Source organism: Haliotis rubra, unplaced genomic scaffold (genome assembly GCF_003918875.1).
Source record: "Haliotis rubra isolate DU_JTF1 unplaced genomic scaffold, ASM391887v1 Scf1107, whole genome shotgun sequence".
In the NCBI taxonomy this organism is placed as follows: Eukaryota; Metazoa; Mollusca; class Gastropoda; order Lepetellida; family Haliotidae; genus Haliotis; species Haliotis rubra.
In genome coordinates, this window is record NW_025765012.1 from 60,314 (window position 1) to 73,243 (window position 12,930).

Consider the following 12,930-nt stretch of genomic DNA (forward strand, 5'->3'; position numbering starts at 1 on the left):
TACCAAAGAACGAGTCTCATTAATCACCGTATAACTCTCATTAATTAATAATCTGAAATCAGTAATTGCGACATTAGTTTCACTAATCAAGGCACAAGTGTCAGTAAGAAACGCACTGATCTCAACGGGCACCGTCCTCGTCACACTAATCAAGAATCTGCTGTCATCCTTAATGATGATACTGGTCTCATTTATCAAGATTCAATCCTGATTCTCCAAGGCTCCAGTCTTACTGGTACAGGTACGGGTTTCACATTTTGACAGCTGATACATTTATCTTTCCTTTGTTGTACAGCTACCGGGTAGCTGTTAGCAATGGTCTCATCTCTTTTCGGAATACCTGAAGAATCAGTGGTCAAATGCTGTTGATAAAAACGCAGAATCTTATTGGACATCGACTGTAAGACGTTGAAACGGTGTACCGGTATGTGAGCACAGCATAACGAAGTCATATATGAAGGAAAGTGATCTGACCTCAAGGCCACTGTAGCCCAGATGTCGTCTCATGCAGAAGTCGTTCATCGATTTGTACTATTTTCATCCAATTCATGTCGAGATAGGGCAGAAGTTGGTATTTGTGATGACCTAGTTACCCACACTCAACGTTTCAGAGATAGAAATGTTTCAACACTTCAGTTGCTGACGATCTGGACGGGAATAAAGAACCGCAGCCGTGAGGCATCTGTCGAAAACCAATTAGCTTCGACTTGCAGGAGATTGTTTTTTGTACAGATTGTGTGTCTGCACACTTGGCAGTGTCGGTATGTGTAAACTTCATGAATGGGAGTTCAGTGAGAATTGCTTGGAATTTGCTTTTTAACATGTTAGCCTTTAAGCTGCACCAATTTGTTACATAGTTGATTCGCTTTACTTCACTTTACCAACATAATGCAGAACTAGAGAGGTCGTTCCGGGAAATTGTACTCTCCATATCTCACGAATCTTGTATCTGAAGTTTCTTTTCGAAGAAATTCTTTATAATTCTATGAACCTATTGATACCTCGTGTCTCATAGGCGTACTGACCGGGTGGTTTATTTTAATCGGTCCTGTCTGTATGATCATATGTTTGTATACCTCGTGACACGTTGATAAAATACGTACCTACCAACCTACCTACCTACCTACCTACCTACCTACCTACCTACCTACCTACCTACCTACCTACCTACCCACCCACCCACCCTGCCTGCCACCCACCCTGCCCACCCACCCACCCACCCTGCCTGCCTGCCTGCCACCTGCCTGCCACCCACCACCTGCCTGCCCACCTGCCCACCTGCCCACCTGCCTGCCTGCCTGCCTACCTGCCCACCCACCTGCCTGCCTGCCTGCCTACCTGCCTGCCTGCCTGCCTGCCTGCCACCCCACCTGCCCACCTGCCCTGCCTGCCTGCCTGCCTGCCTGCCTGCCTGCCTGCCTGCCCACCTGCCTGCCTGCCCACCTGCCCACCTACCTACCTACCTACTCTGAACTTTCTTTTCGAATGACTAATTATAACATCTGTAAGTACCATACACAGTAGTACTGGACATGTTGCAAATGTCAAGAATGCGGAATAACTTTAAACATACTTTCAGGGTTTTAACATGTAACGTCCAAAAATAATCGAGATAATAGTTTTAGCCAAAGTTTATACAATACATGTGACCTGTATATAATCAAATCAGTATCAGGCAATGGAGCAATAAACCTACCGAATTATGATAAAGTTCCTTATGATTGTGACAGTCTTGGCTATCGGCTTGAGCGATATCAGATGACTGATGAGATGGTCCTACCTTGCATGTTGGGATCCTGTGAATGGCTGCTGGTACACATGTCCAAATATAAGCAGAACACTATTATATTATTTAAGATTTCATGGCTAAGAATGTTGAAACTATCACGGACAAATATGTATATATTGATTGAGGGGGATGCTTTTAAGAGAAATGTTAGTTTCCCTCAAATTGCGTATGGACTTAAAATTGCGAAACCGACGTATAGCTACTGGATGTGCTTTAGAGTGTCATAAACTAATGATTTACTGCGAACAAAACTAAATCCAACTTCAATCGTTTTACATTATAGGCGATATTGGATTGTTAGTCCTATGAACATGTACATTTCATCAATATATCAGACTTGCTCATTATTAACAGTGTTTTTTGGAATAAAATATTGTCAACTATAGAATCCATGTTATCAAACATGATTTCAAATCTTATAACTGTATAATCCCGATCTGTAAGTGAATTCAGTGACTAACGTATGTCATGCTGTATCGGAGTCTTATGTGTTCAATTATTCACATTGTCTGTGGTATGTTGTCTACTCAAACATATATCCACAACACAATATATACTCACCCTTCCGAGACAGGCTGGTGTTCAAATTACGAGATTCTGAGCGAACAGTTTACCATCCTGTCATTGTGAATCATGAATGTGACACTTGGTCAAAGCTGTGTCATTGCCCCGTTTGATTAGTTACTATGATATTATGCCAACCCTGCGTGATTCAGTGTTATCAAGAGCTGTCATTTCATTGAATTTTGCATGGTTGTTTGAGGCCGATAGACAGTCATTGCCTCTTGGTGTCAACAATAGCCGATGTCAACAATAGCCGGTGTCAACAATAGCCGATGTGGCCGCTTCACGGTGATAGATTGGTTATATATGCTACGGAGTGTTTCTAGATGTCGCTTCTTGGGCTTCCGTAAACCTATCGCGGTTCGAATCCCATGTTAGTGGTTTCAGATTTGTCAACACCATACCCGTGTCTATGTCGTAGTTGTTTTGTTTGACAGTCCTCTCAGAAATAGTGCTGCTGTATGACGGTGATCTGTGTATTATGGAGCCTTTATGAGGCAATCCAGACAGTGAAGAGTTGACTGTCATTAACAGATCGCGTTTACATGATGTGCTATATAACGTGCATGATTTGTATGTAGCCTCAAACAGTTTTTGATAGTGTAAATCTGTAGTCCTAAATGCAATCCACTGGGCAATATATATTTTACATTGGCTAATTGCTAGTTTGAGAAACAGAAGCGGAAAATAGAAATTCATAGCATTTCCCACACGACTTTAGTAAAGAGACAGATAGATACAGACGAGTTAGGGGTGTTATACTCTTCCAGCACAACTCCCCCTCTCTCCGCTGTACTGACATATACAGGCAGCAGTCAAACCCTTTGACTGTGTCTACCTTTGTCTATCATTAACGGTGACATTCATTGTCTCATTTGCGCGCAGTGCTATCATCTTCACCCCTTGCGTACATTTACCTTCATGTACATTGACGGGGATATCTGACACTCATTGTCTCATTACGGTGCAGAGTTGTCATATTTACCCCTTGCGTACATTTACCTTCATGTACATTGACGGGGATATCTGACATTCATTGTCTCATTACGGTGCAGAGTTGTCATATTTACCCCTTGCGTACATTTACCTTCATGTACATTGACGGGGATAACTGACACTCATTGTCTCATTACGGTGAAGAGTTGTCATTACCTTCATGTACATTGACGGAGATATCTGACATTCACTGTCTCATTACGGTGCAGAGTTGTCATATTTACTCCTTGCGTACATTTACCTTCATGTACATTGACGGGGATAACTGACACTCATTGTCTCATTACGGTGCAGAGTTGTCATATTTACCCCTTGCGTACATTTACCTTCATGTAGATTGACGGGGATATCTGACATTCATTGTCTCATTACGGTGCAGAGTTGTCATATTTACCCCTTGCGTACATTTACCTTCATGTACATTGACGGGGATAACTGACACTCATTGTCTCATTACGGTGCAGAGTTGTCATATTTACCCCTTGCGTACATTTACCTTCATGTACATTGACGGGGATATCTGACATTCATTGTCTCATTACGGTGCAGAGTTGTCATATTTACCCCTTGCGTACATTTACCTTCATGTACATTGACGGGGATAACTGACACTCATTGTCTCATTACGGTGCAGAGTTGTCATATTTACCCCTTGCGTACATTTACCTTCATGTACATTGACGGGGATATCTGACATTCATTGTCTCATTACGGTGCAGAGTTGTCATATTTACTCCTTGCGTACATTTACCTTCATGTACATTGACGGGGATAACTGACACTCATTGTCTCATTACGGTGCGGTGCTGTCATCTTCACCCCTTGCGTACATTTACCTTGGCTTCCATGCCCTTGTCGTGCACTCAGTCCCAACTCCTGACTGAATATTCTTCAAAGTTCTGTAAACCGTAGACAGAGGAATGTCATGTCTACCAGCTAACTCTTTTGCAAATAGACACACCCCTTTCAAAATCATCCAGAACAAGCTTATCTCTTCTGCAGCTAAATCTGCAATGTCCACAAAGGAAGCCGGCTGCTACACCAGGGGAGATAACTCTTGATGTAAAGGTTCATTCTTAAGCCTACAAGAGTTACCTCCCATATTGAGTACCTTAATGTAAGATATATTTTGAAATTCTATTATTAGTATTTGGAAACATAGATTTTCTCAATAATTTCTGGAAAACTGTACATGGATCCAGAGAGATAAGGGAATAACAAAGTTAGTATGCGGAATATACATCGTTATAAAGAGACTAGGGAGTAACAAGGTTTGTATGCGTACTTGGATAAAGTGGGACAAGCATTAGGAATGCACATGGACGGAGAGAGACGAGGTTTTGACAACTGTAGTATGTGGACCATTGACACGTGTATCACGGGGTTAATCTCAGAGACACGGGTTCGTAAAACATCGCCCTTGTTGGAAAATCCATAATTTGTTCGTACTAAAAAAATTATAATTACAGGTCACACAAGGCTATTATGTTAATTGTCGATACATGCATTGCTGGTTTGTTCTCTCTAACATCCATGAACTAGAAGATGTGAGCCGTAGAACAGCTGACGTACGTCAATCCAGGTCTTTGCATAATGAGGTCTTACTGGGTACCACTACATAGATGATAGCTGATTGCATATCTCTTATCAGACGAGCATCAAGCGCTAATCACCAGGACCAACTAAGTGCATTAATTCTCCACTTGTTGATCCCCTCTATCATCCCTCGTTATAGCCTCCTTGCAGAGTTGCATACACTTCGCCCTTGGTTACCTAACGAGCGTTACAGTATGACTATCAACAAATGAATACCAGATTCCAGGAGCATAATGTTACATGTCAGGTATATTTGTGTGCCATATGTTATGGCGCGTAAATGATGGCTAAGTAACTGTGAATAACTAATATTCAGGACAATCATTGTGTTATTTTTGTTTGGTTGGTTACGCTTACTCTTATAATTCAAACCAAGTGTTTTACTTTGATTCTCTGTGGTATACGTTCGACGTTTCAGCAGAAAATGAAAAGAAAATAACTATTAAACAATTTTTCCTAAGCTACCACTAACCAACAAGTTGAGGCTGCACGTGGGGTATTGTACAGAAGGAGTTACGAGGCATAACATGCAACTAGTTGAAACTAGACTGACGGCCGCTAAGGCATGACTGGAATCTTATTTCTAAACGGCTCTCACTTACTCCGTTCTGTTTTAGTCTGCTCAATATATGGAAAGAAACCAAAGATCGATTACAATTATGTAAACTGGTTGTACAAAAACCGTTTCTTGTTGCACAAATCAATAAACGAAACCCTGATGTTTCACACGTCACATGTTTATAACGGGAGGGGGGCCTATCTTACTCTGAATAAAACAGTGTTGTAAATAGGACATTACAACCCCAGGCGTACATTGATCCTCGTGTTTGATTTCCCTATAATGTCCAACGAGACGTCGTTCAATAGATTATCGTTACTAACGTAGCACTCGTCACATAGTAACGTATAATGTACCACCTGTATGCTCTAGTTTACAAATGAACAAGCCCTGACTGATCATTGACAATGTTGTGAACATCTGAATCAGGGATAACACAAATTATTGCAGGAAGTGTTGCGTGATGGCAATCAGCTGATGGATCCCAAACATTCAGGCAATGTAGCATTGCTTGCACGTCATACTGTATATTCCTCATGCGTTTTTGATAGCTGAAATGATGTTTCATAAAAATACATGGACATTTAACTCGAGCCTGTTCAGTGAAGGTATATGATAACTGTACAAGTGTTAAACGTTTAGTTAGTAATACAAATATATTTCCTGAATGTTTAGTGAAGGTATATGATAACTGTACAAGTGTTAAACGTTTAGTTAGTAATACAAATATATTTCCTGAATGTTTAGTGAAGGTATATGATAACTGTACAAGTGTTAAACGTTTAGTTAGTAATACAAATATATTTCCTGAATGTTTAGCGAAGGTATATGATAACTGTACAAGTGTTAAACGTTTAGTTAGTAATACAAATATATTTCCTGAATGTTTAGTGAAGGTATATGATAACTGTACAAGTGTTAAACGTTTAGTTAGTAATACAAATATATTTCCTGAATGTTTAGTGAAGGTATATGATAACTGTACAAGTGTTAAACGTTTAGTTAGTAATACAAATATATTTCCTGAATGTTTAGTGAAGGTATATGATAACTGTACAAGTGTTAAACGTTTAGTTAGTAATACAAATATATTTCCTGAATGTTCAGTGACACCAAGTGATGTGCCTTGACTGTCAGTCTCAGGCTTAAAAGTCTAAGTATGAATCGCGTGGGGATATCAAGAGACAATAAACACAATTACAGAGGACAAGTAGTGTGCGTGAGACTTATCGGCAGTTTCCGTGGTCGGTAAGAGATCGGAGATTGGCTGTGATCTATAAAATGACAACGGGTTGTCGCTTTCCAGCCCTGATAATAGCCTTCCCAGCAAAATAACCTACGTGGCTACGAGAACTTGCTGCCATCTTGTCTCCACAACGAGATGTGGAAATGGACTGAATTATTATTTTGTTGGTGTCATGCCACATCAGAAGTTCCTACAATACTGGGGGATATCTCTGCGGTAATGAAAATGGTGTTGTGACACCTCCGTGCGGCCTTCATGCGTAAACTCAGACCTTTTAATGTTAACCCATCTGTGATGTCATCATTTTACGCACCATTTATTCAGAGTTTTAACATTTTCCTTCCAATGTTGGTACGGGTTTCTCTCAGTTCATCTTAAATCTAAAATAGACAAAATTGTAAACACTGCAAGTAAAATCGCTGGAGTCAGATTTGAATGTTTATCGTCAATATATCAGCGGCAAATCGTGAATCAAGCTGTCAAAATTATATCTGACCGTACTCACTACTTAAATTCGGAATACAACCTCCTCCCTTCAGGCCGCCGCTCTTTTTGAGAGCTTGTACATCCTTTATTCCAAGTACCATATCTCTTTTAAACAAATCGATGAATTTATGTAAATATGTTTTGTATCTCTCTGATGTGTCAGTAGCTCTGCTGATGTAACACAAATTCCTGAAAAGGCGTTAAAATATTATTCTATTCTATGCTATCGCCTACAGGACAACTAGCTAGCTGTCATGGATCTACCTAATATATAGCTGCACAATCTCATTCCATCCAATAATAGACTTGGACTTTTACTTTGACTCCCTGGGTTTTGTGCCCTAAATAAGTTTGGATGCTATATACGCCGACCATTTCACAATTCAGCAACGTAAATTTAGCCTTCTACAGGTTCGTGACCAGCACCTCAACTAGAAAGTGGCATGGAACCAACGAGACACACATAGTATCCATCATTTAGACATCATCATCATCATCGTCGTCGTCGTCATCATCACCACCACCACGTGGTTTGTGATTCTGACACTTTATCTCTCCATGTGGTGTCAGTCTAACTCAGCGCTAAGAATAGTGACGCGTATGTGAATCACCAAGGTTGTCAATCGTTGTTACTGTCGCTGTGCCGTTTTTCTTTCCTGTTCTTTATTTTTCAAGATACGAGAGTTTTGTAAAAAGGACCCCTTGGCTCCTTTGTATCTTGCCAGGAAATTGTGTAGGAAGAATCGAAAATACAAAAGAGTGTTCAACGTATATAATGCAACAAACAGCAGACTTGAGGAAGTACGTGCAGCTAAATACAAGGTCTCCTACCACCATCAGTTACCAGCCCCAATCACTCTTAGCTGGTTGCCGTTATGGGACAGGGTTGGATGATACAGTACAAAAACCAGAACATAATCAAACGATTTATCTTTAGAGATCGTCTTACTTTGTGTACTAAAAATCTATATTTAGATAACATTATCCGCGACAATACAAATGCACATATGCAATGGCATTTATGCTGTGGAAATACCATTTATTCTGAAATAATATGATTCTTTGTATGCAACCTATAAAGATAAGAAGGACTATAGAGACTATAAGAAGGACTATAGAAACAGCTGCTTAAATGGGAATTGTGTCATATTAACCCTTCATACATGGGTAATTGTTCCCAACTAAGGAACATACATGACTTGTTTGAGTGGCATTTTAGAAGTTGAGACGTACAATATATAACAAGTTTTATGGATAACAACTTCTTTATTTTCGTGAGTGCGACGTTTCGATACAGATTCTTGTACCGTTGTCAAGCAAGACTTGTTATATATTGGAACATACATGGGTAATTGTTCCCAACTAAGGAACATACATGGAATGCGCCACTCATGCCATTACAAATAATCAATAATTGCTTATTCAAGTATTTCGTGGATTTTCCGAAATTCTGTGAAAGCGATATGAAGAACTCTTCAGTGGTCACGCCCGCGAGGAATCATACAACTTAACGTCAACGATTATTTTGTACTTGTCTCCATAATGTTTTTATTTATTGATTATATCATTATCGATCTAGTATGTGTCTTCACCAGAGCTCGACACAGAGAGTTCATTATCATCTTATTTCACCTATAATTGACGTTGATTTATTACTCATTATTTATGTGTATTGATCCCATTGTTAAAATGTCAAATTAGCACAGAATATAGACCATAGTTGGGATATAAGTCAGCAAGCATAACGACGTCGCAATTAATATTCAAATATAGAACTCGTTTCTCGTAGTATAGGTCAAACTATTTATTTGAGCAGATGTAACTTTCATGTAGTAGCGACATATTCCTATTTATAAGATCAAAGATCAAAGTTTTTCCTATTATGCTAATCGTCTATACTGTCTATAGCTGCGCCCCCTGGACCATCAACACGCTGTTTGTATTTAGACTGAAGTCACAATTAGTGATCATGTGTGAAAAACAATCACAAATAGTGTGAGGATTCTGACAGCACAATCTAATATCATCCAATAATGAGATAAACTATTCAATATAGAGTGGTAGCTATCCCTTGACAGGCGGAGATAGGGATGGGAAGCATGAGTGATGTTCCGGATAAATACTACGAAATGGCCACCACAGTTGGTGGTGGCAATAATCAGATCATGTGTGGGCATACATCAGCACCAGATTTAGATTAACGTTATTGCAAATATACGGTGGTCCGGAACCACTTATCAGCGCTCAACGCTGGAAGCCCGGTAAATGTTGACGCGATTAAAAACAAATACGCATCCATTGGTTCTGTGCACGAGATGAAAGGATAATTGACATTTGTAAGGTCAAAACCTTGCAAAGCACATGAAACATTGCACATGTCTCATGTACTTCTAGGTACTGAGAATTATTAGAAACAACTTGCCGGATTGAGTGGATCCTGACAAATAGTACATTGACAATACAACGTTGTCTCATTTGGGAAGGTATCTTGGAAACACACGTACGTTATGTACGTACATCATCTTGGAAACACACGTACTTTATGTACGTACATTATCTTGGAAACACACGTACTTTATGTACGTACATCATCTTGGAAACACACGTACTTTGTGTACGTACATTATCTTGGAAACACACGTACGTTATGTACGTACATCATCTTGGAAACACACGTACGTTATGTACGTACATCATCTTGGAAACACACGTACTTTATGTACGTACATTATCTTGGAAACACACGTACGTTATGTACGTACATTATCTTGGAAACACACGTACTTTATGTATGTACATTATCTTGGAAACACACGTACGTTATGTACGTACATTATCTTGGAAACACACGTACTTTATGTACGTACATCATCTTGGAAACACACGTACGTTATGTACGTACATTACCTTCGAAACACACGTACTTTATGTACGTACATCATCTTGGAAACACACGTACGTTATGTACGTACATTATCTTGGAAACACACGTACTTTATGTACGTACATTATCTTGGAAACACACGTACTTTATGTACGTACATTATCTTGGTATACACTGATTTTGTCACCCTGACCCGTGTTTAAATGTCACACCGACATTGGATTAAATGAGTGCCATTTCGGGTGTCATGTTCTGGCATGTAAGGTTTAATAGTGTTGGCTATCCTGGGATTAACACATAAATATTTCTGTTGAGCGGATTTGCTGAAGAATGTCATGCCGTTATATATTTACAGATGTGAAATCAAGAGAAACAAACTTGTGAAAACGGCAAGGGAAACGCCATTTAATTTCAGTAGCAACCCACCTCAAGGAATCATAAATATTTACTTACACGTGTAATGAAGAATTCTCAACAAAGAGGAAAACATTAGAATTCTGGTGATGCTTCAACTTGCTCAGGTAAACATTCCACCTACAATCCTTTCAAGTTGCCAAACTGCCCGTCTGTATGGAGTTCCACCCTCCAGCTTGCTCCAGGAGTGTGTAAACTGAGGGTTGAAGGTGCACGCCAGTGTATCCAGACTAGTCACACCATGGCAGGTACACCAGGTGGTATTCCCAAACAACACTTGTACGCAAACATAAATCTTTGCGTATGATACTCTTCAAATATAACATTATAAAAGTTACTATACGAACGCTACATGTGTTGAACTAATCTATTGCCGGAAATGACTTTTATAAACATAGAAACCATTTGTACCTACGATATTTTAATTCACAGTTACTTCTTACAACAAAATATTAATATTGACGTATGAGGGAAAACGTAAAGTATAAATCCAACTGTGAAAAGAACTGCTAAGGCTAGCCAACTGGATTGATGTATGCCAGTATATTCTCGTTAAACATGTAATCAGAGAGTTTAAAACTGGCTTTTAAAATGATGATGAGTATTTCTGCCACTCACGCTGAGAAATGTTATGATTCCATCATATATAATATGAGATATATTTGTTTTCTTTTCTTTTCACAGTCAAGCTTTCTTTTTTATCAGAGAGCTGTTTTATGCGTACATAAATGCACACACACTGCCCCTTCTCCATTACGAATACTCGACTGTGTCTGTCAGCCAGGGCACAGACAAACATTAAAGGAAAGGTCCAGCATGTTGTGACACACATCGCTGTTGTGAGTCCTTAGGCCCGTCTATGACGCCTTGCTCTATATGACCAGAGATGAGTATTACCTGATCTCATAACCCGCCCATGTAGTGGATAAAGTGTATGGATCTCTCGGCTACATTTATACAAGACGAAACTGCTGAACTTTATCCCCAAAGACACGGCATTGTTCAAGACGAACATCAACACTGGCTTGCCAGCGAAAACAGGCAGAATTAAAATGTAACAACCAATGAACAGATGCATTCTGAATCTGCTTGTATACAATACACGTTGTATAATTCCTGTGCTTGTCACGTTATACCTCTTAAAATCGATGCCGCGCTGAGATCCGTTACGTGAACTATACTCATGCCAATGCAGTGTGCGAGAAAAACAAATAATTGTTCATGTCATGTAAAATCGATTTCTTCATTCGATGCGCAATTGCTACCTGTTCTAAGGAACCCACACGCTCCTAGGCTCGCATACTATCTAATCAAGTCTCTGCACATCTTCCAAGTGCTGATAATAGCAGAGCGTTATGAGGTTGCAGAGAAGTGCACCTACTGGTCGTCAATACTGGAGCAGTGTACAGCTGTCTCAACACACGCACGAAGCAGCCGTACATCTGAGGCGTTGGCCACATCGGTTAAAGGTAGGATTAGGGCCAGTTTCGCTCGCTTAGGTGGTAACTATATACATGGAACTTTAAACGATCCTTTGTCTTACAGTGTGTTGTTTTATATCTCATTCCGATGCCCTTAAACTGGAGTCGTGAATCTGTTAATTACGGCAAATAATCGATGACTGTCTGGTTTCTATGCTATGCTGATTATGAGCAACATTACAAACATTACAATTTTAGCAAAATCCTTTGAAATTCACAATACTCTTTGTCTTATATGTACATTTTCTAATATTAGTATATTCACAAACGTATGTTTTCTATATTGATAACGCACAAAGACCCAAGTTGTCGTAGTGTTGTTATGGTGGTCAATGGCCCAGCTACAATGTCAAGATGTAGCGTCTTAACCAATATACTATCATTTTACTCGTTGAAGGACAATGCGGTATCTGTCTGGGTAATTTACGGATAATATGGTATCTGTCTGGTTAATTTACGGATATACAAAGTGTCTGTCTGGGTAATTTACGAATAATATGGTATCTGTCTGGTTAATTTACGGATATACAAAGTGTCCGTCTGGGTAATTTACGGATATATAAAGCGTCCGTCTGGGTAATTTACGGATATACAAAGTGTCCGTCTGGGTAATTTACGGATATATAAAGCGTCCGTCTGGGTAATTTACAGATATACAAAGTGTCCGTCTGCGTACTGTACGGATATACAAAGTGTCCGTCTGGGTAATTTACCAATAAATACGGAAAGGCCAAAGAGCTAGTACATACCGTGTTCACAAACATGGTATCGCTCACGTCTGTCGGATGTCAATTCAAAATTGACATCTGCTATAAATTAATCGGGTAACTCTTTTAAAAAATAGAGAAATGCATTTTATAAACGCCGAATTCAAACCATGCAGTTTGCCTGTTTAACTTAAACAAGCATTGTACA

General features: G+C 39.5%; 2 protein-coding genes across 3 annotated transcripts in view; one reads left to right on the plus strand and one right to left on the minus strand.

Annotated features, from left to right (window-relative positions):
• The window catches only part of LOC124287384 (double homeobox protein 4C-like), a 36,163-nt gene extending 25,335 nt beyond the window's left edge, over window positions 1-10,828 (minus strand). The window contains exon 1 of the mRNA XM_046723911.1: window positions 10,574-10,828. The gene's annotated coding sequence lies outside the window, so the exon portion shown is untranslated. The remainder of the gene's footprint in view (window positions 1-10,573) is intronic.
• Window positions 1-12,930, plus strand: part of LOC124287354 (glycine receptor subunit alpha-2-like) — a 78,896-nt gene that overhangs the window by 5,053 nt on the left and 60,913 nt on the right. The window contains exon 1 of one of the 2 annotated variants that reach the window (XM_046723866.1): window positions 11,889-12,003. The exons of the other annotated variant lie outside the window; for it this stretch is intronic. The gene's annotated coding sequence lies outside the window, so the exon portion shown is untranslated. Of the gene's footprint in view, window positions 1-11,888; window positions 12,004-12,930 lie in introns of those variants that run through there. 2 annotated transcript variants of the gene reach the window in all.